Genomic DNA, 8,697 nt, shown 5'->3' with positions numbered 1-8,697 from the left:
TGACAGGAATCACCACATACCTATCAGTACTTAATGTTAATGGACTTAATTCCCCCATCAAAAGGCACCGTTTGATGAAATGGATTAAAAAGGAAGATCCAACAATTTGTTGCTTACAGGAGACCCATCTCACCAACAGAAATAAGCATAGGCTTAGGATGAAAGGCTAGAAGAAGATTTACCAAGCCAATGGCCCTTGAAAACAGGCAGGAGTACCAATATTTGTCTCTGACAAAGTAGACTTCAAACCTACATTGATCAAATGAGATAAAGAAGGACATTCCATACTAATAAAAGGGGAAATAGACCAAAAAGAAATAACAATTATCAACCTATATGCACCCAATGTCAATGCACCCAATTTCATCAAACATACCCTGAAAGACCTAAAGCACATATTAACTCCAACACAGTGGTGGTGGGAGACTTTAACACCCCATTATCATCAATAGATGGATCGCCAAAACAAAAAATCAATAAAGAAATCCTAGATCTAAAATATACAATAGATCAAATGGAACTACTTGATGTCTACAGAACATTTCATCCAACTTCTACACAATATACATTCTTCTCAGCACCCCATGGAACCTTCTACAAAATAGATCATATCCTAGGGCACAAAGCAAGTCTCAGCAAATATAAGAAAATAGAAATTATACCATGCATTCTATCTGATCACAATGCAATAAAGCTAAAACTCAACAACAAAAGTAAAGACAAAAAATAGGCAAACAGCTGGAAACTGAATAACTCATTGCTTAATGAACAATGGGTCATTGATGAAATAAAATAGGAAATTAAAAAGTTCCTGGAACTCAATAAAAATGAAAAAAACAACCTACTGGAACCTATGGGACACAGCAAAGGCAGCCCTGAGAGGAAAGTTTATAGCCATGAGTGCATAGATTAAAAAGACTGAAAGATCCCAAATCAATGACCTAATGATTCATCTCAAACTCCTAGAAAAACAAGAACAAGCAAATCCCAAAAGAAACAGAAGGAGAGAAATAATAAAAATAAGAGCTGAAATCAATGAAATAGAAACCAAAAAAACCATACAAAGAATTGATGAAACAAAAAAGTTGATTCTTTGAAAAAATAAGCAAGATTGAAAGACTCCTGGCAAACCTGACTAAATGTAGAGAGAAAAAAACCAAATTAGTAGAATCAGGAATGCAAAAGGGAAGATAATAACAAACACCATCGAAGTCCAGAAAATCATCAGAGACTACTTCAAGAATCTATATTCAAATAAATTCAAAAATCTTAAAGAAATGCACAGATTTCTAGATACATATGATCATCAAAAACTGAACTAAGAGGATATTAATAAACTGAATAGATCTATAACACAAAATGAAATTAAAGCAGCAATCAAGAGTCTCCCCAAAAAGAAAAGTCCAGGACCTGATGGATTCTCTGCTGAATTCTATCAGACCTTTAAAGAAGAACTGATACCAACCCTTCTTAAACTGTTCCATGAAATAGAAAGGGAAGGAAAACTGTCTAACACATTTTATGAAGCCAGTATTACACTTATCCCAAAACCAGGCAAAACACCTCCAAAAAGGAGAACTATAGGCCAATCTCCTTAATGAACATTGATGCAAAAATCCTCAATAAAATAATGGCAAACCAAATTCAACAACACATCAAAAAGATCATTCACCATGACCAAGTAGGCTTCATCCCAGGGATGCAGGGGTGGTTCAACATACGAAAATCAATAAATGTAATAAACCACATTAACAGAAGCAAAGACAAAAACCACTTGATCATCTCAATAGATGCAGAAAAAGCCTTTGATAAGATCCAACACCATTTCATGATAAAAGCTCTAAGAAAACTAGGAATAGAAGGAAAGTACCTCAACATTATAAAAGCTATATAAGACAAACCTACAGCCAGCATTATACTTAATGGAGAAAAACTGAAACCATTCCCTCTAAAATCAGGAACCAGACAAGAATGCCCACTATCTCCACTCCTATTCAACATAGTGCTGGAATTCCTAGCCAGAGCAATTAGTCAAGAAGAAGGAATAAAAGGAATACAAAAAGGTAAAGAAACTGTTAAAATATCCCTATTTGCAGATGAATGATCCTATACCTTAAAGACCCAAAAAAGTCTACTCAAAAGCTTCTAGACACCATCAATAGCTATAGCAAGGTAGCAGGATATAAAATCAACATAGAAAAATCATTAGCATTTCTATACACTGATAATGAACAAACTGAGAAAGAATATATGAAAACAATTCCATTTACAATAGCCTCAAAAAAATACCTAGGTGTAAACCTCACAAAGGATGTGAATGACCTCTACAAGGAAAACTATAAACTTCTGATGAAAGAGACTGAGGAAGACTATAGAACGTGGAGAGATCTCCCATGCTTATGGATTGGTAGAATCAACATAGTAAAAATGTCGATACTCCCAAAAGTAATCTACATGTTTAATGCAATTCCCATCAAAATTCCAATGACATTCATTAAAGAGATTAAAAAATCTACTGTTAAATTTATATGGAAACACAAGAGGCCACGAATAGCCAAGGCAATACTCAGTCAAAAGAACAATGCAGGAGGTATCACAATACCTGACTTCAAACTATATTACAAAGCAATAACAATAAAAACAGCATGGTACTGGCACAAAAACAGACATGAAAACCAGTGGAACAGAATAGAGGACCCAGATATGAAGCCACACAACTATAACCAACTTGTCTTTGACAAAGGTGCTAAAAATATACGATGGAGAAATAGTAGCCTCTTCAACAAAAACTGCTGGGAAAACTGGTTAGCAGTCTGCAAAAAAACTGAAACTAGATCCATGTATATCACCCTATACCAATATTAACTCAAAATGGATCGAGGATCTTAATATCAGACCCCAAACTCTAAAGTTGATACAGGAAAGAGTAGGAAATACTCTGGAGTTAATAGGTATAGGTAAGAACTTTCTCAGTGGAACTCCAGCAGCACAGCAACTAAGGGAGAGCATAGATAAATGGGACTTCATAAAACTAAAAAGCTTCGGATCAACAAAAGAAATGGTCTCTAAACTGAAGAGAACACCCACAGAGTGGGAGAAAATATTTGCCAGCTACACATTAGACAAAGGACTGATAACCAGAATATATAGGGAACTCAAAAAACTAAATTCTCCCAAAACTAATGAACCAATAAAGAAATGGGCAAGTGAACTAAACAGAACTTTCTCAAAAGAAGAAATTCAAATGGCCAAAAAGCACATGAAAAAATGCTCACCATCTCTAGCAATAAAGGAAATGCAAATTAAAACCACACTAAGATTCCACCTCACCCCTGTTAAAATAGCCATCATTAGGAACACCACCACCAACAGGTATTGGCAAGGATGCGGGGGAAAAAGGAATCCTCTTACACTGTTGGTGGGAATGTAAACTAGTACAAACATTGAAAAAAAAATTGGAGGCTACTTAAAAAGCTAAACATTGATCTACCATATGATCCAGCAATATCACTCTTGGGGATATACCCAAAAGACTGTGACACAGGTTACTCCAGAGGCACCTGCACACCCATGTTTATTGCGGCACTATTCACAATAGCCAAGTTATGGAAACAGCCAAGATGCCCCACTGCTGACGAATGGATCAAGAAAATGTGGTATCTATACACAATAGAATTTTATGCAGCCATGAAGAAGAACGAAATATTACCATTTGCTGGCAAATGGATGGAATTGGAGAACATCATTCTGAGTGAGGTTAGCCTGGTCCAAAAGACCAAAAATTGTATGTTCTCCCTCACAACAAGGGGATTAGAGCACACAAGGAAGGTATGAGGATAGGTAAGACACCTAAAAAATTAGCTAGCATTTGTTCCCCTCAACGCACAGAATCTAAAGCAGATACTTTAAAGCAACTGAGCGCAATAGGAGAAGGGGACCAGAAACTAGAGAAAAGGTTAGATCAAGAAGAATTAACCTAGAAGGTAACACACATGTACAGGAAATTAATGTGAGTCAACTCCCTGTATAGCTATCCTTATCTCAACTAGCAAAAACCCTTGTTCCTTCCTGTTATTTCTTATACTCTCTCTTCAACAAAATTAGAGATAAGGGCAAAATAGTTTCTGCTGGGTAGTGAGGGCGTGGCAGTGAGAGGGAGGGGATGGAGGGAAGGGGGTAGGAGGGAGGGAGGGTAAATGAGGGGGTGGGGGAAGAGGGGAGAAATGACCCAAACATTGTATGCAAATATGAATTTAAAAAAAAAGAAATATGGGAATCAATTCATGTACTAAAAAGTATAAAAAGCAACCAAATTGTTCTTTTATTATTGAAAAATATGTGCATTAAATATTTATGCTTATTTCCCTGATGAATATTCTGATAAAATAGTAGCATCTTAATATAGGACCAAATTCTCCAATTCTAGACTATCCTGTGTTCATGCCTAATCCAAGATGTCAGAAAATATGGCCTTGTAATCTTTTTAATGTTCTTAAGTACAGGAGACATACAGGGAGGTGCGCTGATGTTGAGAACAAAGCTCAGAGAGGATGTGTAGGGAAATACGCCCATCCAGCTAGCACAAAGATGGAGATAATTGAAAGAAACCTTCTTTGTATTACACCCCAGTAACTACTCAACTATCTATCACCAAAAAGTAATTTTGATTAGTTTTCAACTTCAAGTGAAGAGAATCATAAAAATGTAGGTTCCTGTGCTCTTGGTGTGGCTTCGTTCCTTAACATTGTGTCTGTACGATCTGTTCTGGATTTCACAATTGCTTCTCTGTTGCTCAGGCTCCTTTGGAATGTATCAAAGTGTGCTTATCCTGTCTGTCGATGGACATGTTAGTTGTTTGGAGTATTGCAACCAAAAAACCCACTATGAACATTTGGCTACATGTCTTCTGATGCAAATACAAGCATTTACCTTGGGAATTAACCTAGAAGTAGAATTACCAACTCAAAGATTATGTGTCCTGTTGCTATAGTTTGTATATTGTGTCCCCCAAAGCTCCGTGTGGTAAAGGCGTGTTCTCCAGCATGGTGCTAGATTCATGCTCTTGAATATTATATCTTCTAATAAGACTAAATAGCCAGTAGTATATATTCTCTAACTTTGTTCTTCAAAGTTACTTTGTCAATACTCAATTCTTTGCCTTATGATATAAAATTTAAAACGAGTTCTATATTTCCCCTCTTAAAAACTATGGAAATGTTAACTGGGATTGTATTGAATCTATAGGGACAAATGATATCGTTGTAACATTCGACAGCTTATTCCATTACCAGAGTATATTGTTCTATGTATTTAGATCTTCTTCTTCAGTAATGTTTTCAGGACTTCGGTATTCTCTTATGTCTTTCATTAGATTTATCCCTAAGTATTGGTAATTAAAATTTTCATTTTAAAACTTAATTCTTAAATCTAAAAAAATTTTAAGCTTCATATTCAACAGTTTGTTACTAATTTTGGAAACCACTTATTTTCCTACTGATTTTATATCATTAATGTTTCAAAATTCACTTTTTAATCTTAATATTTTATCCATAAATTCATTTTGAATTATCTACATATATAATCATGACAATAGATTTCTTTCCCTTTGACATTACTTTTTATTTCATTTTGTTTATTCAACTGTCTAGGACTTCTCTGAAATTGTTGAACACTATTTGTTAGGTCTTTGAACTCCCTTGAAAATCTTTCAATGTTACATCATTAAATATGAAGTTTTGTAGATATTTCATAAATAGCCCTTATAAGACTGAGGAGAATGTTTTCTGTTCTTAATTTTCTAAGAACTTTATAATTAATAAGTAACAAATGTTATCAAGTGTTTTTATGTTGACCATAGTTTATCTTATTCAGTTAATTTTCTTAACAATAGATTGATTTTCACATGTTAAACCAACCTTGCATTTGTAGAATAAACCACCTATATTCTGTAATGCCGTATTGCTTTTCTAACATATAAAGAGATATTTGCTAATATTTGATCCAGTTTTTTTCTCTATTGCTCTTAAGATTGTCTTCAAATTTCATTTTATTATTACTTTCTCATCTGATATTGGTATTAAGGTAATGCTGGCTTTGGCTATTCTCTGAAGATATTTGCATAACATTAGTGTTACTGCTGTCTTAAAAATGGAGTAATCACCAATAAGCTTTCCAGGCTGAGTATTTGTGAAAAGTTTTAAATTATGTATTCCACCTATTTAATAGATTTAAAATTATCCAGCCTTTAAATTTGCCCTCTGTTAACTTTTATATACTATGGTTTGCAAGGAATTTGTCCAGTGTACTTAAATTGTCAAATTTTTTGGCAAGCTGTTGTTCAAAATATCCTGTTTTTTGTTTTAAATTTTTTGAGGAACACATGGCAGTTTCCCCTTTTTGACTCCTGATATTCATCATTCTCATTTTCTTTCTTTTATTTATGAACATTTTTCTAGGGGTTTATAATTTCTAATCCTTTGAATTGTATTTACACTTTATTTTATAAGCAATTGAAAATAATTTATATTCTGAAGTTTTCACAATGTTCCATATATGCCATTTGAGACAAGTTTTAGGTGTTGGTTGTTTAAATCCTTCTGCAGTCATTTGACCTTTCTATGACTGTTGATGCTTGAATATATATTTGTTACTGAGGGGAGTCTGTTAAATCTCCAGCTCTTACAGTAAACTTGTATATTTCACACATGTATTATCTATGAGAGAGAGAGAGAAGATGGGAAGGGAAGGGAAGGGAGGGGAAGAGAAGGGAAGGGAAGGGAAGAGGGAGGGAAGGAAAGGGAAGAGGAAGGGAAGGGAAGGGAAGAGGAGGAGGAGGAGGAGGAGGAGGAGGAGGAGAAGGAGGAGGAGAGAAGGCAATATTGTCCAGATACAAGTCTGTTCTATCGTCCTAAAAAATCCACACTTTCCCATTGAATACCAATTTTCCTTCAATATCTGCTTCATTTGGCATTTACCATGACTTAACCAATTCTGTTTTTGATAACATTTGTATAGTACATATTTTCCACCATTTTCTGTTCTAACATTTATGTGTACTTATTTTAAATTGCTTGCCCTAAAATTTACGGGTCAGGTTTTGTCTTTTAATCTGGTCTGAAGAGCTTTGTCACTTAATTGCATTATTTGTTCAACTTGCACTTAGTGTGCCAGTGCTGTAATTGACTTTAAATCTTACCTTTTATCACTTGTTTTCTACTTGACCTACTTATGTCTCCTGTTTTTTAATTTCTGGCCTTTTTTAGGTGAATGGAAATGGAGTTTTTCACTTTTCAATTCTCATTAACTTGATGTGTTTATATTATTCTTTGATGTTTACCCTAGAAATTACAACAAGCTTCCTTTCTTTATGGCAGTCTATCTTAAATTCGTACTTTCTTTACCCCATATTTTTCTTTTGGTGGTGCTGGGGTTTGAACTCAGGGCCTCGAGCTTGCTAAGCAGATGCTTTTTCTACTTGAGCCATATTCCCCGCACTTTTTACTTCCATGCTTATTTTTCAGATGGGTTCTCTCACACTTTTTGCCTAAGCCACATGATCCTCCTTCCTATGTCTTCAGTGTAGCTGAGATTATATACTACCATGTCACACCTTATTGACGAAGATGGGATCTCACTAGCTTTCTACATGAGCTGGCCTCGAACCCTGATCTTCCTATATGCTCCCTGCCTATCTGGAATTACAAATGTATACCACAATACCTAACTTGTTTTTTGAGGTCTTATTGGTTTTTTTTTGCTCCAGCAGGCTTGAACAGTGACCTGAGTAACTATCTCCTGAGTAACTGGGATTACAGGTGGGAACCACCTCACCTAGCTCTTAACTCCACTTACCCGTTCTGAAAATTGTGTTATTATTTTCATGCATTTATTTCCACCTATGCACTTGAAATGTCATCAGACTATTTTAATTGTTTTAAAGGTCAATACTTTGTAGAGCTTAATGCACACATTTACACAGTCCATTGGTCTTCTTTCCTTTCCTCTTTATCATGGTTGCATTGGGAATTAGTTTTCTTCTGATGAAGAATTTGTGTCTGCTGATGACATGTCTTCCCCAGGTTCTTTGTGACTTATTTCACTTTCAATTTTGAAGAATGATTCTTAGGTGGTAGTCATTTAAGACTTTAAAACTATTTCCTTTGTCTTCCAGTTGCTGAAAAGACATCTTTTGTCTTGTAGTGTTCCTTTAACTATGAGTGCATCTTTGTTTCCTTTGGATTAGAGGTTTTGAAGAATCTCTTTTCTGGCCAGGTGCCAATGGCTCACATCTGCAATCATAGCTACCAGGGAGGCTGAGATGGAAGATGGAGGTTTGAGGCCAACACAAATAGTTCATAAGAGCCCATCTCCAAAGTAGCCAATGCAAAATGGACTGGAGGTGTGCCTCAAGCGGTAGAGAACTTGCTTTGTAAGCAGAAGCCCTGAGTTCAAGCCCCAGTCCTATCAGAAAAAAAAAATGAGCATCTGTACTATGGTGTGCCTTATTTCTCTCTTCTTTTATTCTCCATGGGATTCCTAGAGATTCTTGTCTCTTCTTAAGATTTATAATTAAATTTAGAATATCTTAGACAGTATCTCTTCAAATAACTATATCTCGTTCTTTCTTTTTTATGGGACTCTGATTATCTCTATGTTAACCTTTTACCAAGCCCATTTGTCTGTTAGGGATTTTTTTTC

Source organism: Castor canadensis, chromosome 11 (assembly GCF_047511655.1).
Source record: "Castor canadensis chromosome 11, mCasCan1.hap1v2, whole genome shotgun sequence".
Taxonomy (NCBI): Eukaryota; Metazoa; Chordata; class Mammalia; order Rodentia; family Castoridae; genus Castor; species Castor canadensis.
Note: the sequence above shows the minus strand (reverse complement) of the source record.